Here is a 27,876-nt window from a genome sequence, read left to right on the forward strand (position 1 = left end):
ACCAACCTACAACTGACTTTTCCCTTTTCAGTGTATTGCTGTGTTTATGCCGACAAAACTATGTTATACAAAAGGGGAAAAAAATACGAAAGGAAAAACTGAATGCAGCTTGCAATGCAAATTTATTGCATCTCACATCTGTGTGGGTTTATTAAAAAAAAAACCAGGATGGTTTATGCAAGCAAGTTAAAATTAGCTTGTCAGCTGATGCAAAGATTGAAGTGGACTGTGGGCTATGAAAAAATGGGCTAAATTTGTTTCTTTGTGTGTCACAACTCCTCATTGTTGCTTTTATGATCACATGTGATAATCCATGTACAACCTGAAGTTTCAGTCCTATATCTACTTACCTGGAGTAAGCAGTACCAAAATCTGTGGGACTTACCTCTGAACAGACATGTATATTATTCGGCAGAAATAATAATTTTTTAAGGATCGTTATAAAAGCAAGCAACGTCTTCCAGTTCTCACTACCAAACTGCATTGTTAGAGGTTTCTGTTTCTAATTGACTTCTGGTGTTGCATAGGGCACCGCTGAAATTTTAAAGTCCAAAGTCTGCCACTGCTGAGCAGCATACATTTTATTGCTGTGTTATGTTTTTCTCCAGTTTTTATTGATTTGACATGGTTGTAGTTTTCTCTGTGTGTGGTTGTAACAGCAACATATAAATGTTTAAGCAAATGAAGAACTAAAATGGCTGCTATGAGAACCAGGCCTTTGTTGAAGCAGCAATCAGCTGTGTATTGTATTAAAACACCCAAAAGCTTATAGCTCAATAGGACTCAATGAAAAACAGTGTTGCAAAGTGTGTGGTTGGTAACATGACCCCAAAGTGCTGCTTTCAAGTTGTGAAATTGCCATTATATTATGGCCGTAATGGCTTTGCATTAAAAACATTCTTGCTCACCAAACTGCTTCTGACAGCTAGCAACATTTTGGATCCTTCAATAAATGTAATTGAAAATGTGTTGGGTAACTAAAATACTCCCCCCAGAAGTGAGTGGCTTCAATTATATTTATTAAAAAGATTCAGAATTGCTTTTCTCCCATGCAGTGTAATTATAAACGACAGAGAACAATCTGCTATAAATGTAGAGCAGCTTTGTAGGCTGTTATGACAACCCAAAGGAAAGGAACTTGCGGGTGGGGGGAAACACCCTCCGTTCCCTTGAAAATTTTCTTTACTATTTTTAAAATGTCAGTAAATTTCTATGAATATAAATGCTTTCCATTTTCACATCTATTTAATGCTGAGCAAGTAAAAATCTGCTAAACATGTTTGTCGCAATGCACTGCACAAATTGTCCTCTTTGGATTTGGTCCTATTCTCCCCCACCCCATTCCAAACGCCTATTGAATTCAACTGCTTTAGAGAAATGTGTATTTTTATGCAAGAGTAGTGCACGATCAGCGGCTTTTTCCATTGCCCGAGAGATGATTAAAAAGTAGATAGATTTGAATAATAAAATAAAAGGACTGTGCTAAGCTTTTGAGGTTATACCTCAACAGATGACAGGACCTCTTTTTTTGTAACAAGTGAGACGGTTGGCTTCTTTGGTAAAAATTTCTGCTTGCGCTGTATTCATGCCATGCTTTTGCTGAGGGAAGAAAGAACAAGCGAGAAAGCACAGAACATACTATATGCATCACTGGAACTTATTGCTTTATCTTTATTGCATTAGAGTAAATGACCTTTTTTCCCTGCTGCCAAGTCAGTCATCATATTTTAGTTCTGCCCTGAATCCCTTGTCAGGAGCTGAGATCTGAATCTGCAGAAAATAACAAGAACAACCTCGGCAAATGCCTCGCTTTCAATTAGCATACTCAAAATATCACACTGTTCCTTCCTCACAGTTTTGTAAATTCACTTTTACAAGCAACTGGCAGCTTTACAAGTGCTTGAACAAGTTAATTAATCCTATCTATGGGAGAACCCTAGCCACAAAGTAGAGTCAGGGTTTTTACCCCCGGCTGGAACTCATCAGAACACAGGGCGCCATTGCCATTCTAAGAGAACAAGGGAGCTGTTCATGGTGAGTTTTGGAACCTCTTTTTCTAGAAAAATAGCACTGAGTATAGTTGCCCACATAACCCTGCCGTATATGGCTACTTGCAGGATCAGTCCACCCACATCAACCTCACTATGCAACAGACAAAGCAACTTCTTGGATGTACATTGCGAAGCCATATAAAATTTAGTCACATGTGCCAGGAGAATCTCAACAGTGGTCACCTCATAGCTTTAGTGAAATAATAATAATAATAATAATAATAATAATAATAATAATAATAATAATAATAATTTAATAAGCTTTGAGGGAGGGCTGTAGTTCAGTGATAGAGCATCTGCTTTGCATATAGAATGTTCCAGATCCATCCCCAGCATTTCCAGGTAGAGCTGGGAATGTTTCCAGCCTGAAACCCTGACAAGCCACTACCAGTCAGTGTAGCACAGGGCAGTCCCACCCCCCACAAAAAGGCACCCTCAGTCCATTTCCCCCCATTCTCCATTGCAATGTTTAGGGCAGGGCACAGGGCAGCGCATAGACTGAGGTAGCTATACAAGAAAACCATTGATATTACTTAGACACTATTTTGAAAAGTGCTGCTATAGCATGTTTGTGAAATTAGGCATACAAAAATTCTGAGGACAATGTGTACATCAGAGGAAACATTTAAACTTCCTCCACTGGTGCACTGATCCAACTGCACACATCACATCAATGTCAACTGCACCCAGGCTGGTTCACTACAGGTGTGTTTACTATACAAGTGGACTGGTGCAGCATGTGGATTTCCAGCCTAAACAATTTAAAGTAACCCTGCACTGAAGAAAGGACAGAAGTAGTAGAAATAGTTGTAGCTTTGCTCGTTTTTAAAATCAGTATTTAAATTTTGGCTGGGCCTTCTCAAGGCATGGTTCAAGCATTTGTTCTCCTCCCTCTTGTCACTCTTTATGCATAATTCACCATATGTGCTTAGGGATGAATAAATTGAGGACCAGTTACTAATATTCTCACTGGTTGCAGTTTCGATCCCCATATGGGACAGCTGCATATTCCTGCATTGCAGGGGGGATGGACTAGATGATTCTCAGCATCCCTTCCAAACCCACATGAAAAGAGAAGATATAGCTGAATCTTTGAGTCCTGTTTTGTCTGATTTGCTTTTAAAATATCAGTGTGCTCTTCTGAAGTAGCCTCCCATTTATGGATCTAGGGCTCAGGGTAATTCTTGTGTAAATATACAGAACATAGGCTTGCATTCAAGAAGCTCTGGAAAACATTGCCTTATCCATTCCTGTTCCAGCTTGTGGCTTCAGTGGGGATGAACTTGAAAAGCGCAACAAGCAGAAAAGAAGGCTACTCTTGGACTTGAATCTGCCATTCTGGTTTTGTAGTAACACAGCTTGCAGCTTTGACTTTTGCTAAGCAAAAAGGAAACCCTTTGTATATTTTTCAAAGACGGAAGCAGTCTGGAAAGGAAGCCTCTTCTGACCTTGCTCTTCAGAGGCAAGAGTGCACGACTGTAGGTGTGGGAAGATAACTTCATAGGAACACGGGGCCTCTGGGGAATTGCAGAGATCATGTTATTTACTTTGATCTGTAACCCCCCAGAGCGAAAACTCTGCCAAATGTGCCCCAGAGAAGGTGAGGGCGGCTGCTGACCTAGTGCAAAGATTCCATTAGAAAGTAAAATTTCCATCTCTAATTCAGTCCACCACTTAAGGTATAACTACACAGCAGTCCTCAAAGCATCCTCAGTCCTTGCCAAAGGCTGGCCCGCACAGGAAACAGAAAAACCCACAAGACCTTTATGAAGCATGTGAGCTATGTCACAGGGACAAGGTCTTGGCATGGAAGGAGTAGGGGGGTGGCTCTTTCCCCCATGTTCCATTTCAATCTAATTCTTGCACTTCTTGTTTTCCACTTGTGTATCAAGCTCAGGTCAAGCAACTTGCCATAGCATTCTGCCTGCTATTCCTCAATACAATTTTGCCGGCAGTGCTCTAACATCAGTGGGGCGACCTGAATTGAAAAGATAGGATGAATCCGTGGTAGAAGTTAGCATTCCATTTAATAGATGATTTCAGAATGAAGAACTTTCAGAGCTGATTGCGGCATTTGCGAAGTGGAGTATTTGCAGGGCAGCTGCAATTCAGACCACAAGCACCTGCCCTTCCCTATGGTGGCATCATGCACCTTGGAACTTCCTGGAAACTGACAGGTAGCTGGAGCCTTTGCTGTGGCCTAGAGCAGAGTGGAGCTTGCATTTTAATAAGGGAAGCAGTGGGACCAGAAAGGAAAGCAAGGCAACAGACGCAGGAGAGAACAGCAGCGTGTTACTGTATCTGGGACTCAGTTTCTGGCTTTCCTCTTCTTTCAGAATGGCACTCTCATTTTTCAGTAGAGTCTTAGCTTAGCTTGCCATACGCTGCCTGCTGCCCTGGCTGATATGAAAAAGCCTGGGATAAGGCATATGTAGGATGCTGAGAGAAAGGAGGTTGAGCATAGTAAGAGGTGTATTCTGGCCAAGCTGTACCCGAGATGAAAATGATCTATCTATATTGGTTGGCTATCAAAGCCACTATAACCTGACTATTCTGAAGCAGTCTGTTGTTGCATTTGTTGGTTAGACAAAAGAAGCCAGAATCTGCATGAGTTTTGAAATTTAACTTGGCTGCTCTTAAGAACATAAAAAGAGCCAGGTGAATCAGGCCAATGGTCCACCTAGTCCAGCATCCTGTTCTCACAGGATGGTACAAGATTTCCACTCCTGATTTAAAACAAATCGCTCTTGCTATCTTGGGATCCTGTCAGGCACAACACCCTGGCCAGGCAGTGTAGAGAAAGCTTGTTATTTGGAGTGTGTGTGTGTTTCTTTGGGGCTGTTTTTTTGAGCTAGCTTCCCTTTTAACATTTAAATGCACATAGGCACTGGTTTTCTTTAAAAGGAGGGCCTTTTCTTCTTCTTTTCACATTACATTTCTGTGTCTTGAATTTTCCAAGCTATGCATAGTCCACATCATTCCCCAGGTGTCAGACTTGATGCACAAATAATGTTGGAGGTTCTTCCTGTAAGTGTATTGTATGGCATTCCAGCACCTGGAAAAACTATCATGGTAGTGGCATACTGGGCTCTTTATACATCTAAAGCACATTTAAGCCCTGCCCCCAATCCTGGGAACTGTAGCTTGTTAAGGGTGCTGAGAACTGTAGCTCTGCAATGGGTAAACTACAATTCTTTGCATCCATCTAAACCCAATCTAGTTTATTTCTATCCCCGAGCCAACATTTCACTGTAAATCAGTTTCCATTTATCTCATTTCAGCTTTTACAGTCTTGGACCACGGCAGCTCTTTTCATCCAGGCTTCTTTCTTCTGGATGTAACTAATCAACTGCATTAGCCAGTTTTACCTATCTGCATTACTGTATTTCCACTTCTCCGCCTAACTTCTTAACCAAACCAAAGTTGTGTTAATGTTCTGTTTTCCATTATTTGATAAATTTATTTTCTGTCATCCATACATTATTTGTTTCTTTCTCTTTTTAAGTTTTGCTTTCCTGGGTTGGTTTTTCTAAACTTCCTGTGACCTTTAGAGCTTCCTGGTGAGAACAGCTTCTAAAACAATCAAAAAACAAAACGGCAAAGTGGTTGAAACTGTTTCATCCCTTCACATACGTCTTATAATTAAAGGAACCACAGCTTCCTTTTGCCTCGCATCTGTGGTGCCAAGGAGCTACAAGGGCAGTGGTCTGCTTGGCACTGCCCCTTTCATAGTCTGGCAACTGAGACAAACCACTAATCGTGCTTTGGGTTGCCCAACAATGAATTGGGCAAAATTCATTGTTATCCAAATTTAGCATGTCCCCATGTAATTTCGAGTTATGAATGAAAATAAAGTCATGTTTTCTTAAAACTCTAACAGAGCGTTTGGAATACTTTCCAAATAGAATATAGAAAAAACTTTATTAATCAGCTTTCAGCCATGTATTTAACTCTTTGCACATTTGCTTAGATTGATTTCAAGTTTACATTCTGGAGGTTGTGCTATATATCAGGGTCTCTCACCCACCCCAATCAAGCAGCATTATTTCACAGGCATTAATGAAATGCATTCTAATTTCTGGTAACCATAGTAGTTATTTGAATATGCTTTCTGTATTTTCTAAGCTTCCATGAGAGAACCAAGGATGGAAACTCTCTCCACTGCGTGGGCAAATGATCTAAACAAGCCATTTGTGGCTTATCTGCAAATTGTCAGATCTGCACAAAGGACACAGCCAGCAAGCCTTCAGACAGTGAACTTTGAACCTTGGCTGGACCTTGCACTAGTCAGCACAGTAACAGGAAAGCCAGCAGACAGATTTTGAACGGAGGTTAGAAGGCTGCTGTAGGGTTATGAGCAGAGTAACAGCTGGACTTTGCTACATGAACTTTGTACTTAGACACAGGGGTACTTAATCTCTATGACAGAGCTCTTTGTTTCATTACTTATTAACATTCCCTTCCCGAGTAAAGTTCTTTTGGTAATGAACCTTTTTTGAAAGCATGATTTACACAGATGAACAGATATGGACTATTAAAAATAGCGTGAGCAGCTTTACCAGTTTAAATATTATACCTCTGCATGAACCTTGTGGACTTTACTGTTCAAAACCCCTTAAGGCATCCTTTTTGGTAACCATTGCAATGATAATGACATTTTATGACATGCTATTTTCATGGAAAGATTCATACAATAGTTGTAGTCTATCTTCAAAAGGATGGCAAATCGTTCAATAGAATGTTGTCATCATTCTTTGCCTCCTGTATTTTCTTTTGTTTTTTAATTAAGAAAGGTGGAAACCAAGAGAATAATTCCTCATTGATTTCTGGGCTCAGTTTAAGCGTTCCTCTTGTGTTGCACATGGTAAAAGACTGTGTATACACATCATTTCCCACATGGTATGTTCAAAGGATGCCACATGGGGCAGTACAGTGGTACCTCAGGTTACAAACACCTCGGGTTACAAACACTTCAGGTTACAGACCTCAGGTTAAGAACTTTACCTCAGGATGAGAACAGAAATCGCGCAGTGGCGGTGCGGAGGCAGTGGGAGGCCCCATTAGCTAAAGTGGTACTTCAGGTTAAGAACAGTTTCAGGTTAAGAACGGACCTCCAGAACAAATTAAGTTGGTAACCACAGTTACCACTGTAGTAGCCGCCAACTTGGATGCATTTAAAAGAGGATTAAAGAAATTCATGGAGGACATGACTACTAATGGCTACTAGTCATGATGGTTATGCTCTACTTCCACAGTCGAAGGTAGTAATGCTTCTGAATACTAGTTCCAAAAACTGCTGGAGGGGAGAATGCCCAGGTCCTGCTTGCAGGTTTCCCAAAGGCATACTGTGGGAACGGTGTATATATAATCAGCAGATTCAAATGTAAAAACATTAAAAGCAAAGATAAAACTGGGTATTTATTTAGACTTTTTTTTTAAAAAAAAAAAGAAGTCTGAATGGGCTCACATTTTTCTGCAACAAAAGATTATGACCAAACAGTATGTAGGAGGAATAACACCTTAGGAATCAGTGATTTAAAATGTAACGAGAACAAAATAAGAAGGCTATAAACATTACAATATTTATGGTTATTACCTGGAAAATCTTCAATGAAGAAAATGAATTCCAGATACAGTGTTTTGTCTCCGTCCCACTCCAGAATGCTCTCTTCCCAGAAACCATTCTACATTGAAAGAAGTAGTTTGTCATCGTTCTCTCCTCCCTCTATGCTGAAAGCCAAAATCAATTTGTGTTTGTTATTTATCTGAACAGGTGGGAAAATTAGGAAAAGACACCAGTTGGCTGTAGAGAAGGTTTAAAGGCTGGAAAGCAGATTTGCTGAAAGTGGAGAGGATATATAACAATGGGTGGGATCCAAAGTTGTATAAGCAGAACTCCAGTCATGCAAAAGCACTTTCCCCACCCTGCTTCCTTACTGCAATCCCTTGTGCTCCCTGGAAAGTCACTCTGAAGGTCAGAGGATGCTCTGGAATGATATAAGATGTGGCAATGGGTGATGCAGATTCCACCTGGGAAACAGGTATAGTAGATTGTTCATTTGGTACTATCAGGGACAGAAATCTGGTTCTTTTATTTGGATTGATTTGTCTATGTGCCAGGCCTTAGTCATTGATATATGTCACAAAAGGCCCATAATTTGTACCTAATGCTATGATTTGATTAATGTTCAATGCTGGCATAATGCTGACTTATTTGCAATCAGTATAGATTGCTGCTGAGGAAAAAGCCTGGTTAGCCTAGTCTTTTCCAAGTAGAAAAGCAAACCAGCCTACCTCAAGTTCAGTGGCTCAGTTCAAACACATTGCTAAACCTTGGATGAGCTTGGTCATGCCTTGGGGTCAAGCTTTCTCTTCTCTCCTCCACATAAAACTGAAGTTTAGTTGTCATATGCAAAGAAAAGCAGAAGCAGAAGAAAAGCAGAAAACTAAAGAAAAGCAGAAGCAGAATGGTTTCTGACCAAGGGAACAAGGCTGGACAATTTTTTTCAACCATTCACAGCTTAAATTAACCACAGATTGTCTGGTGCAGATAGAACAATAAACAATAAGGTAAGTCAAGCGGAGGATGGCCACACCTGGAAAGGAGAGCACTGCTTCCTGAGACCTGTTATTTCAGGGCTGGGGACCCTGTGGCCCTCCAGCTGTTGTTGGGCTCCAAATGCCATCAACCCCAGTAAGCATGGCTAATGTTCAGGGATAATTGGAACTGTAGAACTGTAGTTTAACATCTGGGGGGAGGGTGTCAGAAATTCCATACTCCTAAGATAATTGCTGAAACTGAAAACTGAACCGGCACAGTATTCTGCACGTAAAAGATGTGCTCTCTGAGTGAGCTTTGTTCCAAACACACACACACACAGAGACACCCTTTGACTCCACTTATTAATGCATTTAAATAACTTGGCACTTGCATTTGACCGATGTCCTGTGTGAATGATGGTAACAGCGGATACTTACAAAGGGTTAGAAGTGCATTGTATAGCCCAGCTGAGGATGTCACATCACAGTATGTGTCATAAGGAAAGCATACTATGTGAAAAAGGCCTTTGCCACTTCAATAGCAGGCTGAGCGATCAAACACTGTGCATTTAATTATTAGCTAAATGCAAGGCTGAGGATTTCAAATTAAACAAAAGAAGCCATAGGAAGTGTGAGAAGTTGTGACCCTGAAAGTCACTTCTTAGCTCTGTATTCAAAAAGTGGCCTGCTCATAACTTTCTAAACGGCAAAATTATGTTTACATACAAATTGCAGCTTAATTAGTAGAATAGCTGTACACTTCATTTAGTGCCAAAGGAGCAAAGGGTATGGTTAGTAATACAGATTGGAAATTGACAATAAAGCCTTCTAGTTGTGTAGGACAACCAATGCATATGAATATCATTCTTAGATATTAATTTGTCCATGAAAGACAAGGATGAATATATTTTTAAGAAAGGTTATTATATTCATACCAACACACCTTTACAGGGTAAAAAGGATTCAAAGTATTTTATTATAATTATTTATTATTACATATCATCATCATTATGTATAGCTGCATCCTTCTAGATGCAAAATATGTCTTTCTGCATATTAAAGGTTATTTCAACTTCATACTGAGCACCTCTTCTTTCTCCCAAAAAAGACTGCCAACACCACACCAAGACATAACACATGTACACTGCTACCGATTTAAAACAACAGACATCTGCTACAAGGACCTTATAATCTAAATTCAAATAGAAGATAATTGAGAGAAGAGAGAAAAGGAAGAAGGACAAAGTAACTGGACACATTAAGCTGTTTCCTCTGGAAGTTTGTCATTGTATACCAGCGAGTCTCTAAGGCCACATGACTGCCTTTTTGCTGCTACAGGCTAACAAGACTACTCTTCTGGAATTAACAAATATAGCCATTCATGCATATGTTTTATTCAGCATCAACCCAATTCATATAATCCTGACAAAATGCTGCTTAAAAGCTTTTTAGCATTGGCAGTGTAACTATTTTTAGATCCATTAAACATGATTCAAATTACAAGAAAGGAGATTCCAACTAAACATGAGGAAGAACTTTCTGACAGTAAGAGCTATTTGACAGTGGAATGGACTCCTTTGGAAGGCGGTGGACTCTCCTTCCTTGGAGGTTTTCAAAGAGAGGTTGGCTGGCCATCTGTCTGAGGTCCCTTCCAACGCTACAGTTCTGTGGTTCTGGGAAAGTGCAGGCATGTTGATCATGCCATTTCCACGCTTGTGAATAGCGCATTATAATCACAATGTTAACATTTGAGCATTGTTCTTTCTCTTCACATCGTATTGCCTGTACCAGGCAAAGATATCACAATTCATAATGCTTCTGATGTTGTAGACTGAAATTACAATGGGACGTCAAGGGAATTAGCTCAGCTTGAAGGAAAAGGAATGAAATCCCACCCCCACCCCCTTTCCTTTTTGTGGATAACATGAAGAGGAGAGTCACAGTTTACATCTTAGTGGTTTCAGTAAATTAGAAAAGTCAAACATAACAAGAAGCAATGCAAAATAAAATTCAGCATGCAGAATTTGGCTTCATTGTTACTTAACAGTTATGTCACTGAGAGACCATTTCAAGTCTGTGGCTGCCGAAATTGCAGCCCAACTGATGCACAAGCCATGCATAATGTATTACATAACACTATATATTAAGTCAGCTCTAGAGTGTTAATATGTCATGAAAGTTAATTCAGATATCATACATTATGCAAAAGAGAAAGAGATGTGAAAATAGACCTCCCCCTCCACCGCTATTTTCAAGAGGTGTCAAGCAAGCTATTTCAATGTCTTCCCTTAGGGTCTGACCTAGTAGGATGCAGAAACACTAGTCCGATGCTCTTTGGAATAAAGAAACCTTGCTCAGATCTTGACATTCATACACAGCAAAAGAAGGGCTAAACAATGGCCGAGATCAGAGCACACACTGCCCAGCAAATACGGCTTTAACATAGATTTAATACCGTAATGAAGTTCTTTCAAACACCAGACCAAATGGTAGTCAGCAGGCCTACATTAGGCGAGTGAAACTGAGATCTCAGGCAGCTGATTTTGGGTGCCATGTTATTGTTACTGCCAGGGTGGGGTGTTTGTGGGCTTTTCATTTTCAGATACCTAAAAAACTCACCCTGGGTGCTAAATACCTTGACTCTCTCTGTCTCTCTCTCACTTTCTCTCTCTCTGTGTAGGGGGATGCCATTTGTTGTTTTGTCTTGGACAGCAAAGCCAAAATTTCTTGGGCTAGCCCTGCATTTAAACAGTGCCACTTCAGAATGCAGGTTGGGATTTAGACAATGTCTCCCTAACAACAACCCAACATATGGTAAGCTAACATACCAGGGAGGAAGCTGTTTATTTGTTTGTTTCATAATATTTATAGACCACTTGATCGTAAAACAAGACCTCAAAGCTAGCCTTTAAGTCTTCTCACTGACACCTAGTTTCTTATGTGTTATAAGAAATTAAATATTTTTGCTGCAATGTTGAAATACCTATGGTGAGCTTGCACCTGTTGTCTGGAGTGGTAACATCTAGCCATAGATTTTCCACCTCGGTTGCTGTTGCTTGTGGGAAGAAGTAGGCCACAGGGAAATGGGTTTTTGAAGACATCTGTTGAACCTTGCCTTTTGGACATGAGGGAGCCTGTTGCCATCCTCCATACAAAGTAACTGGCTAACCCACAGCAAAAACTATGCAGAAGATAAGCTGGGAAGACATCTCACCAGTAAAAGTTAATTACTTCATTCCATAACTAACTATACACTGATCAATGCCAAATTTGTGTTTTATACTTTCTGTGGTAAGTCTTGGCTCACTGTAAAACATGTGGTTTAGATTGTAATACATCTTTCATTCTTGCTGCCATGGCCCAAAACAAAGCAGAGCTTAATTCATCTCCATTACAGCCCTACTGGACCCAATGATCTTACAACATGAAATGCCATTTGGCTGTATAGGTACAAGCATTTGCTTAGCCTCAAAACACAAAGCCAAAAATAAAAATAAAACTGGTATATGTGGTTTTGTATCAGTGACAAGGATCAGGCTTACAAGAGAGATGTATTTGAACAAGTGCACCTCAGTGCTTATCAGAATCCTAATGAAGGTTTCTGCCTTTTTTTAAAAAAAAATAAAAGCTCTTGACTTCCATTGCCTTGACTACTGCACGAATGGCAAGACACAGACAAATCATTATGAAGAAGCAGCAGAGCAGAACTTACCAGCAGAGAAAGGGAAGCTATAATTAATCTCATTCGTCTGATAGGCAGGTCACTTTTATTATCCTCCACATATTATATATCAAGCCCACTTCTGTCCTCACTGGCTAAAGTGGCAGTAAAGATGTAAACCTTCCAAAATCTGCAATCTTAAAACTGGCAGAGCCAACCTCTGTGTTTCCTTCCTGTGTTTTTCTGCACTTTGAAAATGCACAGTACCCTCTCCCCAATATGGCATTTTCCTTATATGGCAAGCTTGAGGATAAATTGTAGAATTTTTTTGGAAACATGCTATCTGCATAGTTGTTTTTTAGATGTCCAAATCTCCACATCTCTCCAAATCATGCCAGAGGGACCTCGTTTGCTTCACGGTGATTCAGAAAGACCAAACTTTGGTTTAGAAAAGCCACAAAGCTTTCCAAATCAGCCCAGACCAACTCAGAATTTGTCAAAATCTGATGCACACCCCCAGCAAATCATATATAGAGTGAGGCGAAAGAATGAATTAAGTAAACAAGAAACATTGCTGAATCCTGGGTGATCTGAGAAAATGACTCACAATTCAGAGTCTAGCTTTGGAATGAGAAATGGAGAAGTATTGTAGGATTTTGTTCCAAGGATCAAATTTCTTTCACCCCAAGCTATCGCCCTGGCAGGGAGCTTTGTTTTGGCATGGGAGAAAAGCTGGCACCTCTCCTTCACCTCTAGTTCAAGTCCTCTGATTGAGTGCTTGCACCACACAGCTGCTTAAATCAGATTCTTACCAGCTATGCGGATTAGTCCAATTAAAGCAGCTTGAGCCACACAATTTATAGTCAGAGGCTGACATTTATCAAGGTGCTCCACTTTTTACACACACACACACACACACACTCAATGTTTACTGGTGCTCTCCAGTTCAATGGAAGTTGACAGAGAAGGCGCTCTGGTAGTCTAGAATAGCCTCGTTGCACCTATTAATTACTGTGTAAGCCTTGACAGCAAGGACTACTGGGTTGTTGCCCATACCCACATTCATTTGCAAGTCATCAATATTTTTCTCTTCCACATGAAACAGGCAGCATGCTAACATGAAATGCATACATGCTTTGTAACAGGAAAAAACTGAACTGGATATGATCGCTATGTAATTAATCTCTGCCTGAGTTCTCCATTGTCAGCTTTACAATCAGTTTGGTATTTGTGCCAGGTGACACAGGGGTTGGAAAGAAAAGCAGTTATTCAAACAAGCGAGGGGAACAGGCAGGGAGAGGTGTGGATTTAGAATTCACATTGATAGAATTGATAGGATTCGGTATACATTTCATTCAGTATATTTCATTCAGATGTTAGATGCAGATTGTACAAGATCATGGGAAAGTAATAAGTGTATTCTGTATCCATCATGAAATCTGTAGCGTCCCCATAAACTTTTCTTTTTCTCCAGCTATAACCCCCTACATTCTGGGAAGCACTAATCCAGCTTGTGTAGCACACATTGCCATTATCGATCACTGATGTTACGAAGTCAGGGCTGACTGCTGCCAGCCACATCTCTATCCTCAAGAAGTGGTCTCCATCTGCAAATATGATGCGTCTGGAAAAAGACATTCCTGAGAACAGCTGTCAATTAGACACCTGGGTGTTGAATTCATAGAACTGTAAAGTTGGAATGAACCCCAGGAATCACAGCTAGAGAATCCCTGACAGGTGGCTACCCAACCTGGACAATAATGACCCATCTGGGAACCTCAAGTGAAGAAGCTTAGGGTCTCTGTTTTTGAGTGGTGTTCAGTTGCCTGCTGATAACTTCTGTTTGGGCAATTAAAGTTGACTGGGAATTCTTCTGCAAGTAACCCACATCCCCAAAAGATTAGATAAGGAAAGTGACATTGTCTAACTCCTTGCCCCTGCTTTATCCTTGACGGCTGAAAAAGTCCATCATACGCAGGCACCTCTGTGTTTTTTACAAGCCCCAATGAGTCCTTCACTGCCATTGTGTTCACCTTGCCTGGATGCAGCTTCAGTTTATTCTTCATCCACTTGACCACAGCTGCCATGTACGAGTTCCTAGCAAAGGCTGCTGCTCCCACATAGGTTAAGAACATATCTATATCTATATCTATAGATATCCAGTGGCACCTCAGGTTACATATGCTTCAGGTTACATACGCTTTAGGTTACAGACTCCGCTAACCCAGAAATAGTACCTCGGGTTAAGAACTTTGCTTCAGGATGAGAACAGAAATTGTGCTCCGGCGGTGCGGCAGCAGCAGGAGGCCCCATTAGCTAAAGTGGTGCTTCAGGTTAAGAACAGTTTCAGGTTAAGTACAGACCTCGGGAACGAATTAAGTACTTAACCCGAGGTACCACTGTGTATATATATATATATACACACACACACATATATATAGTCATTCTACATTACTAGCGAGACTTTACCTGCAGCCTCTAGATAATTTGTCCCCCATCTCTGAAGACCAGCACAGAAAAGCTGAAGGGGGAGCTGAATAGTCTCACAGTACCACTTTCTGTATTAATTCTAACGAAGGATTCTTCATTCTGGTTCAACTATATTTCAAAAAAAAATTGTCATCACAAAAGAGGTCTAGTAACATCACAAGGGTAGGATAGCAGGTTTTTTGTTTCGTTTCAGTATGCCCTATAAGCGACATCTATGAAACTATCTTAGTAAAGTATACTGTTTATAGTCAGTGGGGAGTTGCTCCTTTGATTACGCAAACAGTGTCATATGAGACACATGTATTGGAGCATGCAGTGCTGAGTCCAGCTGAAACCAACATCCTTGGAATATATTGGAGACCTTTGGATCAGCTATCTAGTACTTTTTGCATTTTTAGCTCCTGAATGGCAGAGCAAAAGGATTTCACCAGAACTTTAACTACCAGACACTGATTCAGCCTGTGAGTTTCCCCAACCTTTGACCACCAAGGGAACTATGGGCCAAATAGCTAGATCAGCAAAGGAGCGTAGACGGAGCGGTACAGAATAGATTGTGTAATAAGGCCAAACTCCAGAACTGATACCAGGTCAGATGCTTCTACAACTGACTACATTGCCTCTTCCACACCATGACCCTTCATAGTCCCCCCTCCCCCTGAAGTTTCATGAACACCAGGCTGGTAGAGGCTGGACCAACAGTAAGCATCTTATTCACACAGAAAGCCAAACATAAACAGAAAACAATTTATAAATCAAATTTACTGTTACAATATAAAGAAATGTTTGCTTTTAATCTGATGTTAAAATTGTATTAAGTTTGTTTGTCTTCATTTTAGTAAGCCACTTTGGGGGCCATTCTGTTTGAAAAGTGGTTTATGTTTTAAAAAAGTAAATACACAGACTTTGCAAAGCTGAAGTGACATGCAAGTGCTGTTGAGTAACCTCCATGTGGGACCATAACATTCTCTGTCCAGTGCTAGTGCCCTCTTTGAAATAAATGAAAGCTAATTTGTTAGTAACAGTCCTGTGGCAGCTGCAAAACAAATAAACTTCAGTCTTGGTAGACCACAGAACATAATTAGCACCAAACAAGCTTCAGCCATCCATTTTGCTGAAGGATGAAGGATTTTGTGGGAACAAGCATTTAAAGTTTCAAATCAAAATGGGTGGTGTTGGGGACTTGCCAGTGATTTCCAGTAGTAAATGTGCTTTTGCAAATGACTAATCATACAAAGATGACCCAATACTCTTTTGCATCTTTGGAAGTGGCAAGTACATTAATTCTCTGATTAATGCTCCTTAAGAATGCCCACTTTTAATTTCGTCTAAACTGTAAAGCTTTTGCTTTGTCTTTTGCAGGGGAATGTAAAACAAGTATATTTTACAGCCAGTATGTGACTGTTATGTGACATGAAATCGTAAGTCCAAATTTAAGATTCCTCAATTCAAATTTTAGAAATTCAAAAATTAGAGTTTAACGTATTGTATCACATGGACCCAAAAGGGACGCGGGTGGCGCTGTGGGTAAAACCTCAGTGCCTAGGACTTGCCGATCGTATGGTCGGCAGTTCGAATCCCCGCGGCGGGGTGAGCTCCCGTCTTTCAGTCCCAGCTCCTGCCCACCTAGCAGTTCGAAAGCACCCCCGGGTGCAAGTAGATAAATAGGGACCGCTTACCAGCGGGAAGGCAAACGGTGTTCCGTGTGCTGCGCTGGTGCTGGCTTGCCAGAGCAGCTTCGTCACGCTGGCCACGTGACCTGGAAGTGTCTCCGGACAGCACTGGCCCCCGGCCTTTTAAGTGAGATGGGTGCACAACCCTAGAGTCAGACACAACTGGCCCGTATGGGCAGGGGTATCTTATCGCATGGACCCAGTTCTTCATTTTTTCTTTGGCAATCACTTGTAGCCAAGTAAGATTATTTTCCATGACTATGGTCTTAATGGTGTGTCCGTAAATGACTGTGGAGGCCAGTTCTGAATCCACATGTCCTTCCACGGTGGGGACATAGGTTTCTGGGTGGGAGTTGATCATGGTGAGGATTTGCTAAACGTGCCTTCCTTTTATCTTGTTTTCCCCTTTCATCCTGAGTTTATGATTCTTCAATATCCAAGATGCCTTTGGTAGACGCTCTTCTCCAATTGGAGAGCTTGCAGGTCAGTGTTTCCAAATTATCCATGCTTATACTGCTTTTTTTTTTTTAGATTTTAGAGTGTCTTTTAACCTCTTTCCATTCTTAGGTTGGAAATAGAGTAGTTGCTTTGAAAGATGATAATCAGGCATCTGAACAACACGACCAGTCCAGCAAAGTTGATATGAAGAATCATTGCTTTGACATTGGTGATCTTTGCTTCTTCCAGTACACTGGTATTACTTCGCCTGTCTTCCCAAGTGATATGTAAATTTTTTCGGAGACACCGTTGATGGAATCTTTCAAGGAGATGGAGGTGGACATGCTGCTTTAAAGAGGTGGAACAGATGCTCTGGAATGAAAAGGATTTTGTACTGCTAGCTTCAAATATACAAACCAAGCAGACTGTTTAAATACTTCTATAAGCATCAATCCAGTGGCCCACATCAGATCAGCTAGGAGAGCCAGCCCAACACCTCAGGAGATTTTGCCTTCAGCTTACTCAATCCATTTCTGTGTGTTTCTCTATCAGTGCCAAACATGTTCCTTTTGTTCTCTGCACATAAATCTAGCTTGCATCATTCTAGCTGGAGGCTGATGTGGGAAAGGTGTGCCACATTTTCCAAACTTCCGATAGTTTCCCCTACATTCAGAACATTGCAGAGATATATTGGTGACAAGAACCCATATTTTTACAGCCAGATCTCATAAAGAGTTGTTTACTAACCATTAAAGAATATCAACTCTACATTATCTTGCCTGACAAATGGTATGGTTAGACCGGTGTACAACCTTTAAACTTTAAAACTGCTGAATAAAAAAGGAATTAAAAAAAATATCCATTTTGAGCTGAAACTGACTGTGTCTACCATCAACATTTAACTAAGATTGAGAAAACTATGTCTTGACAGTGGCTCTGAGCCTTTCTTTTAACTCACCTCCGCTAAGTCCAAAGCCTTCTGATTTTGTGCATGGCACAACTTTTGCAGAATTTACAATGGGGGCAAATTACTTTTACTCTGGGATAAAGTACTTCCCAGCAGTGCCAGAAATAGCCAACAGTTCCTACAGATTCTAATTAATCATTTCTAATGACGGATTGTAAGTAGATGTGTGGTTCCCTCAAACTCAGTGTTGCATCAGCCAAAGGCAAAACATAATGGGCACAGCCTACAGAAAAATAAACATGCTTACTTACTGTTGAAATCAGAGTGAGATAAGTTCTTAAATGTGTGCTTGTTCCATTGATTTTAGCAGAAATTAAATAGACTTTGTACTTTTACTGTAGTCTGTATATTTGATCCTTTGCTGTAAATATGTATCCAATAAATGGGTAGTCAGTCTATTGTCTCTATATGCTTTGTAATAAATGTCTGGTAGGCTTGGGGTTCTCTGTATCATGCCTGTTCACCTTGAATCAGTAATTCCTTGCAGCCATAGAGCTCCCAGTTCCCTTCATTGGAGAAGGCCGTTTTGAGGGCATCAAGCCAATGCTATGAACCATAACAATCCAGTAGGCCCTGTGAAACTGTGAAACACTGGGAATTGTGAGAAATCCAGTGACAGAACTGCCATTTCATTGGTTAAAACTAAACTGGTCAACATGGTCTATTGAGGTTGAATATTGTTTCACAAAAAGTAAAGAAGCTGTGCGTCTCATTTTCATAGGGAGATGTTTTAGGTTTATGTAAAAAAAAATTCAAAGCCCTCTGTGTTCAGACATCTGACTTCATCACCTCTGAAGCACTGTAGATGCACAGCCCTTCCTCACGCCTCCCTTTCTCTCTCCCATTGCACACTGGCTTCCGCATGGAGATCCTGGTTTACGTTTAGCCAGAATTCTAAAGGATCTGATCAGCTGTTAAAATATGTTAATATCAGGAGAAGCTCTAATTCAAAGATGGAAGAAATGCAGTACAAATTCTAACCTTTTTCTTTTTCTTGCATTTGTGCCAACAGGTTGTTGAAAGGTTTTTCTTTCTTTTTTCTTTTACTGTAGGCAAGGTTCTCAAACTGCCCTTGATTTTGGGCTACCAGCCATAAACAGACAAAAGAAACCAGCAATGCATAGCAGTAAACATCATAGCTACACCATTAAGAGCAGAATTATCAAATAGTAGCATAGTTTATGACTGAAAAACAGAAATAATCTGAGCTTAATTAGTGTTTTTGCTAAACCTACAAATTCAGGTACTTGACTGGGGCCTATTATTATTAATTTTATAAAGACATTTCTTTCATTATTCTCAGCAGACCATCTTTCAGTTCCGTGATGTCTTTACAGATGGCTTTCAAAAGAAATGATGCAATCTGCCATTCAACACAGCTTGTCAATGGAAGAAATGCATTTTTTTTAAAAAAATGCTTGAAATCACTTGATTAAACAACAATAACAACACACACACACCCCTTACTGCTTTCTGATTCATATGCTCCTTCGTTGTAATTTTTTAGCGTGCGTCAGGCAACATAATTAGACAGGTGGAGAAGCTTCAAGGCTCAACTCAGACTGGGTCCCACCATTCACATAAAAAGTGGAGACAGCTTAAGGAAAAAAAACCTGAAGAGTTTAACACTTGCTTGTAATTGATGCTCCCCTGTGAGGCCCCCAAACCTCTTCACTTGCTGGCTGCACAGAAGGTAGAGCATGAGAATCTTAATCTCAGGGTCATGGGCCCAGGTTGGGTTAAAGATTCCTGCATCGAGAAGGGGGGTGGACTGCAGGATCTTCATGTTCCCTTCCAACTCTACAATTCTATTTACTGCTGAATATCTATATCTATTTCCACAGCTGCTGAGTCCTCAGTGGACTGGATGTAGGGAGAAATAGACCTCTTTTGCACTACTTTAGTTTTCTCCATCCTCATTGTTTTGCTCTCTTTCATTCTCTCTAGGCTAGCCAACCCATGGGTAATTTCCCCCACTATCCATGCCTTTGGTACTGTCATGTATGCCCATAGAACTCTTACAGGGGGGCAGACCTTGGCCCAGTCAGAATCCTCCCCTGCTTACAAACATATGGATAGAACCAGATGCAGGTGTGGAGGCTGGAGCTACAAGCCCTCACTGCATCTACCTCTGATTCTATGAATGTGTAAGGATGATTGCGTTTACCCCTATGTTCAGTTACTTGAAGCTGGAAGACTTTCTGCTTTGAAAAATATTCTCTTTGAGTTAGGTCATGCCATGTGCATAAAAGTTCTATCTGCGGTGTATGGTCTGTGGTGGCTGTTTCACCCATGCAAGTTATCATTTCATGATGCAGGCATCAGATGACGCATCTATATATGTGAATGCATCCTTACTCTAGAGTAGCTGTAATCCCTTTGCAAGTACCATCTTTAGCGAGACTCACCCTGAAGTAAGCAGACTAGACCTCCAATCAATAATGTTTTTCTAAGAGCTTAAATATTGTTTTATTTTGAAATATTTGGAACTTGTTTTGTTGTAAGCTGCATTGAGCATATTTATATGGCAAAGCAGCATACAAATTTTAATAATAATAACAACAATAAGGCTTGAATAGGGCTACAGCCTCTCTCAAACTGTGTAAAAGCAACGGCTGTTCAGTCTATATTTGTGCCTCACACTTATTTTTCCAGCTACTTTTTAACAGGGAGGAAATATGCTGGCAATATTTGCATGTGAAGTTAATGTTCTAGTCTAGCTATATATGTTTTATACAAAAATCATTATGGAAAGTAATGTTATTCACTAATAAATCATATCCTCAGTTGGCATCGTTAACACAGCTACGTGCTGACCATTCATCTTTTATCACTCTGACACAGAAATTAGTAATAAAGCTTTAAAAATTATAACAAGGGTACACTAGGGAAGTACTTCAAAGAAAGCAGCACCAAATGTCTAAGAGCATTTGTGATGCAAAGTAAGATGGCTCTGGTAATATCTGAAATTCTCTGCTGCATCCAAAGCCATTGATGAAACTGTAATGTGGGTAACAGAGAAATAGGGATGCCATTAAGGTTCTAAATAGATGCTCTCAGTAATTGCCCTTCTCTGCCACTGTGGACAATTTTAGATATGTTCAATGCTATTAAAAAGAAATGCAATAAACGTCCTGCAATCTGTGGGTAGGCTATTGTCCTTGTTACACTGAAAGTACAATGGTTTGTTCAACTGAGCCATTCCCAAAGTTTAGACTTCACTGGTAGCTGGTCACCAGGGCTGACTGAGGACATTTTGCCACTAGAGGCAAAACAAAAAAATACTCCTTCCTGCCTCTTTTGCTGCACACACACTGCCACGTGTCTGCCCGCTGTCCCTTCCTTCTTTGCTTCATGCCCGCCACCCATGCACCCACCACCCATGGTCACCAGGTGCATGCACACAGCAGCAGTTGCTCAGTGGAGAGAGAGGTTGTGAAGGTCAACAAGCACAGGGCATGTTCCACAGAGCAGAGGTCAAATTTACCATGCCTCCCAACTCTCAGGAACCTGCCACCCTGAGGCAACTGCCTCCCCTTGTCTCATAGGTGGGCTGGCCCTGCTGGTTACCCAACACTCTCTGCTTCCTTACTGCCACTAAATAGGCCTAGTAGGAACAAAAGAAAGGTTTCTCAACCTAAAACAAACTTTCTCTTATGCAGTTGTCTCTAAATGATTATACCAAGTTGTCTATTGGTTGGTGGTACTAAACTGGTGCATTAAACTGGTGATACAGCATGAAATATTACCATTTACAGGATCAGGATCAAAACTGCAGTTCAGGGCCAGCAATGGCTCCTTTACAGAAGTTAAAAAAAGAAGTAAAGACCCTGATGTGCTGTTGTCCAAGCAGAAGAATGGAAACATAAAACCAACATAAGCAAGAAGCTGAGTTAACCTTCAGTATATTTCAATAGCCATGCTTCTTTAAAAAAAAAAAAAGGTAGGAAAGATAAGACATGCATGCTTGAGGCTGAAGAAAAGACTGTTTGTACCTAGCACATTGGAGGAATTGTTCAAGAACAGTTCAGCCATGTCAAAATATGACCCTGTAAAGCTGCCAAGGGTCACACAGTCCTCTAATCATCTGCTGAGTTAGTGCTAGACATAGAGGTTGAAGCCACTGGTGAGTTGCTTTAACTTAATGCACCTTGCTGTTTTACAAGACTTTGCAGAAAGTTTTATCCTCCCAGCTCAAGAAGAAGGAAGCTGTCCAGTGGGAGTTAGATAAGCGTTTTTCCATGGGCTCAATCAGACATTTGATAACTCCGCCAGAGTCAGCACAAATCTGATGCATTGTGGCATCTTCAAAGCACGTGCTAGGTGATATATTTTGGTCTGCTGTTCTCATGTAGAATGGATACACACATATACGCATGTGCTAAAATATCTGGATTTCTTTGTATCTTTGGTCTGAAAACAATAATCTAAAATCCATACACAAAAAGGCATCTCCAGTAAACACAAACTATATAAAGATAATGTAGTCTGATACAATATTTCACGGAAATGTGATGTTGAAATGCTGGGACTTGTTTCCCAGTAAATAAATGTATAGGAGGGATTTAAGCTGTAAATTTGTCACTAGTTCTTTCACTGAACATATCTTGGCTGTGAGTCCTGAATGACTGGCTCCCTGCCTTGCAGGACTTTTTCCACCTGGCCTGGGAGGGGTGGGGCCTCATTGATTCCAGCTCCAAAAGCTGAGGCTGCTGAACACTCTTGGCTGGGACATTATTTAAGGGGGTTATTGTGGTTATCTATATTCTTTTTTATGTTTATTTTAGATTTTATTATGTGGAAATTGTTCAATTTGGTTGTGCACTTTTTGATGTTTTATTTATTGCTTGACTACTTTCGTTATGTTTGTAATTATGTATCCCCCCCCCCCCATGTTGTAAACTGCATTGAGCATGGTTTTAAATATGGAAAGGTGGCATACAAATAAAATGTACATGTGTAGGCTTAAGATCATATAATTGTTTCTCTGTTGTAAAAATTACTACTAGCCACGATGGCTATGTTCTACTTTCACTGTTGAAGGCATTCCAGCTCTGCATACCAGTTGCTGGGAATCTCAAGAAGAGAGAGTACTACTGTTCTCAGGTCCTGCTTTTGAATTTCCTATAAGCTCCTGGTCTAGGATGAGCCTTTGGTCTGATCCAGGAGAGAGCTCTCATGTTCTTAAAAAAAGTAAAAAAGGACGTTTCTCCTGCTGTCCCATTTGTTGGCAGTAGCTTGTAGCTTTAAGACCAAACTGAACCAATGATGGCCAACTAAATATCTGAAACACAATCATATCAACTCATATCTAATCTTGCTATTGATTTTAAAAGCAAGCAATTTAAAGTGCACCATAATAGTACAGCTTAGGTATAAGGGAGGTGCTGTTTGTGAAAACTTTGGGCAGAAACAAAAAAGGACACACACGTTTTAAGGTTGCTTCCCCCCTTTGTTTTTTAAGGGTAAAATCATGAAAGAAGGCAAATGCGTTCACCCATTCAGGAGAACTAGGAAGCATTGTCCATATTTTGATTTGTCTTTGTGACGTCATCATGTAGCCAGGTATGATTTGCTGTACAGCATTGTAACACCACCACAATCACTGTGACACTCCCAGAAAGAGTAAAGAATGGTGCAGCAGCTGATATGGTAGAAAAACTGGCAGAGAACAAGGAGAGCACAGATGGGCTTCAAGCAATATTTCAATCACCCTAAAAGGCCTTTATCACCCCCTAAATGAGCAAAGATGAATTTACTTGTGCTTGATTTTTCTGTGGGGTTTTTTGCTGTTGCAACCGGGACCCTATGTCCAGTTTTGAGATGCACCCACTGCTTTTTTTCTGGGGGGACCCAGGCATTCACATACCCCTAAACATTTTGTGAATCTATGTTTGGCATCATTGAGGGGCAATATTTCAATATAAGTAGGAAAATGAGAGTACCCCTAGACATTTTTTTTTAGAGGTGGATGCAACTCTGAATGTCCTCTAAGAGTCCAAAATGTAAAAACAAAGGGAGAAATGCAGACCACTAAGCCAATTCCAGATGTAATCCCCTGTCTCTTATCTGGGAACATCGCCTGGACACGCCATGATTTAGATCAGAATTCATCCTGGTCCCAAGATACAATTAAGAAATGTTTATGCAGCAGGAAAGGATTTCAGAATCACATCTCCTAGGACAATAATTATACAGGTGCATCCTGAGAAGCAAACTACAGAAAAATAAAGCATGAAGGAATTGATTAAATGCTTGATGGGATTCAAGTCCTCCCTTTCAAACCATTCCAGTTGTTTGCCGGGCCTGTTGGTGTTAATGCATAGTGCTGACAAGGAGTGACTTTCAAATATCTTCTCAATGTCTTCATGTTTTCTCAATAATTTTATAATTTAACCAACACTTTGTTAATTAAACAGTGGGGAGTGGGGGAACCAGCATCTACATCCAATAATATTTTGAAAGCATAGTGTGCTCAAGAACTGTTAATTAAAAAAATAAGTTGTTTTTTTTAGCAAGAAGGAGTTTTCTCTTAAAAGGAAACCACAGTTGTAAATATTTCTATTCATGCATTGCATAAATGGGAAGTTTATTTATTTAATTCAAAAGGCAGACTTTTGAATTAACAGTATGCAAGATTTTTTAAAAACCCCACAAGCTCCAGTTTCCTTACCTTATCACCCCTACCCTTAATAGTATGAACAAAAGATTAAAATAAGAAATGAATGATATTGGAGATGTAATATATAGTATAATAAAATATTGGATCTGAAATTTGTAGCTCAAGATGCTTCTGCATTTTTTAAGAATACCGTATAAGAACAATAACTGGAAATCCATTAACTATCACTTAGAAGGTGTGTTCTGGATTTTACCTCAACATGTATGGGCTGAAACTGTGGGTGGGACAGTAGCCCACATGCAAGTCCCACCCGCAATGTCACAGTATGCATCAGCCTGCCTGCTTACTCCCCAACCCTCCCTGTGCTGAGTGGAGAAGGTTTTCAGGAGGGGTTTACTTACATTTCCTTGAACATGGGTAGAACACTTTGCAAAATCAGGGAACCTTCTTTATCACACAGAGTTACATTTGTGTGTTTGGGTAGATACCTATATTCTGTTACTGAAGTTGAACTGCTAGGTAAAGCTACCTAATTTGACCTCTACTGATATTTTAAACTAGCACACCAACTAAAGTTAAACAGCACCTTTCTCTCTGTTCCTACCGAACAAAGAACCTGTCTGTTTTGTGAAAGGATGGAGGGGGACCAACAGATGGTTTTTGTAATTTCCAAAGATGGGAATTGGCCAAAGGCCTTGGTGTGGCCCAATATTAAATCCCACCTTAAGACTCTGCAGAAAACATAAAAAGCCAGACTATTCTGTCCCACCTGCTTCTTTGTTTATTTTTGTAGCCTGATGAAGAGCTCTGGAGAACTCAAAAGCCTGCATACATTTACTATGTGTGCTGTAGATTTTGTTTCCAGAATTTGCTTTCATTGTGTTCTTTTTGTTCCTGTCCACATTTATGCTGTTTCTTTACAGAAAACATTTAGGTGGGAGGTAGGGAAATGTATTCCCCCCCCCAAATAAGACAAGTTTAAAAGGAAAAGGGGAAAGAGAAGTGACACAAGTCCCTCTTGTTTATATTATCTGTCTATCTGACCTCCTTCTGTTGGAATCTGAGAAAACCACCTACCAAAATGGATGCTATTTTAAACTACCCATCTTCTCTGACAAGATTCCCCTCCCCTTTAGGAACTGTTCATTGCTGCTCTGAAAGAAAATAAGAACTTCACACAATTATTCTTCATGACTCTCTTGAGTGTGCTTATGGCAATAAGCCCAGCCTGTTTTTATACAGAAAAGATATTCCAAGCTACTTTAAGCTCTCACATTTAACCCCTTGAAAAGCTACTGTATCTATTTCGGCACTACAGCACTGTGGGGTTTGTTTGTTTTTTCCATATACAGACATAGCAAGATGTTAGCAAATCAACAGGTGGAACTAAGGCAATAGGGCAAAATGTTTAAAAGTGATAACAAGCTCAGCTAAGCAGGTCATAGACCCACACAATATATTGTAATGATATATATTTAATACAGCCTACTCCTTTTTCATAAAGATGTTTGGGGTCACCCAACCCAGGCCAGCCTGAGACCAAATGTTGCCCCAGCTGAGAAGCATTTTTGGTGGCTCTCTGAGCAAACAGGGGACTTGCTGGCAAAGCAGCATTACCAAAGCAGTACTGAGGGTCAGTCCAAGGTCAGAGTCCAAAGCAAAGGCTCTGTCGAGAAGCAAAATCACAACAGTTCAAAGTCAGGGACCAAGCTATCTGAGCTCAAAAGGGTCAGGCAAGAGACAAGGTTACAGCAGTCCACAGCCAGATTTGGCATAGACAGGCAACCCAGTAGCAGGCAGGACACAGAGCTGGTTTAGCAGCTCTTCCAGCTCAGCACTGGGAGTTTTAAGCTGGTGCTGCTGGAACCACGCCACAGCCTCAGCTGACTCCTATTAACTCCCCTTTTCCAGAGGTCTCCTTAAGAGGCGGGTCTTATTTCCAAGGAGACTGTTGCTCCTGAAGAGCCTTTGCCTGTATCCATGCACTTGCTCAGAATCAGGTTTCCATCCAGTGTTTATGGCACCTCCTACTTTCCTTTGGGCTTGGAACTCATTTGGCCTCAATGTGTTGAGGCTGAACTCACCCTGGGTGTGGATGGCCCCTCCTCAGCCTCACTGCAGGATCCCAGCTCCTTGCCCCCAGAGGGAGCCTGGGCCAGGGCTTGGCCAAGGACCTCTTCTGAGGGGAACATCCCCAGCTGGGACACGGCACCCTCCTTTAATAAGGATTCCTCCATCTGAGACATGACACATACATCATTCTTCCGCTTTTAAAATATCATATAGTAATCTAAGTTCTCTAAGTCCTGATCCTACTGTAGCCAAAAACAGCACCACACAAACATACATAAGAAAGAGCTACAATCAGGCTCAGGCAAAATGTCAAGGTTTACAGTACTAAAAAAATATTGAGGTAGGGAGCTCAATAGCCATGGCATGCTGTGACTCACAGTTGGGCAGGTGAGGGGATCTGGAAATCTGGAGGGAAGGGTCAGTGGAATGGGATCTGCATTCTGCTCTCTACACTACAACATTGTTTGCAGATCCTATGTCTTTAAAGCTTTAATTCACGATTTGCATGCATGATTTACCGCAGTCAGATAAGACAATAACTTTGAATGCATGAACCTGACTTTTCCCTAAGGCATATGCCTTACTTTTAAGAAGCATGCATAATTCACCATATGTTAAACATAAATAATTTCACTGTTTAATATTTGGCTTCATACAAATAAATCAGAACAACAAATAAAATTCTTCCTCTGGAATGTATGTGTTCATGAGGACTAGAACATAAGGATATGTGCAGGAAATGTGCTCTTTGAGGCACCTAATGCCTTTGAGTTAGAGGAAATTACCACACACTGTGTTAAATAACACCTTTTATCAACATGTAAATAACTTTTCTTGGTAAGCAATCATGAAAGGTTCTTCAAGAGAAAATTAATATATCTGATTTGTTTATATCTTCATCTAATTTAGAGCAAGAGGAATTGGCACTGAAAAGAGATATGAAATGTGTCACTAATATTTACCACGCTATGTACTTGAGTGTATATATAAATGCTTATAAATAGTTACATGCTCAGTATCTGTGATGAGCTAAATCAGATAAGCTATTTAATATACAATCCTATACGGTATGTTGCAAGCAATCCCAGTCATCTCCCTTTTTCTGTCAGCTGTAGCTTTGGTGGGAAATTAAAAGTTAATTTTGTCTTTGTCCTTTTGTCTTTCTCCTTATCAGTATTGCCTCCAAGGCATGCTAAAGTATGCTGAAAGTGACCTTCAGTTTACTAATATCATCCTGACACAAGTGATTTAGTCTCCATTCCTCTAATGTTCAGCGTTAAACAGAAGAAACAGTCACTCACCAACAGCCCGTTGATTTCATTGTGTTCACAAGTACACCCTCGCCTCTAAACACACAAGGGATC

General features: G+C 40.5%; 1 long non-coding RNA gene across 1 annotated transcript; it reads right to left on the reverse strand.

Annotated features, from left to right (window-relative positions):
- Window positions 1-1,651: 1,651 nt before the first annotated feature.
- Window positions 1,652-27,876, reverse strand: LOC310677013. The gene is made up of 3 exons (XR_014510844.1): window positions 27,814-27,876; window positions 7,648-7,781; window positions 1,652-1,770 (listed from the first exon to the last, which is right to left on the reverse strand). It is a non-coding gene; the product is annotated as an uncharacterized lncRNA (long non-coding RNA).

The sequence above is a fragment of the Podarcis tiliguerta genome (assembly GCF_965153285.1).
Source record: "Podarcis tiliguerta genome assembly, chromosome: 4".
NCBI classification, from domain to species: Eukaryota; Metazoa; Chordata; class Lepidosauria; order Squamata; family Lacertidae; genus Podarcis; species Podarcis tiliguerta.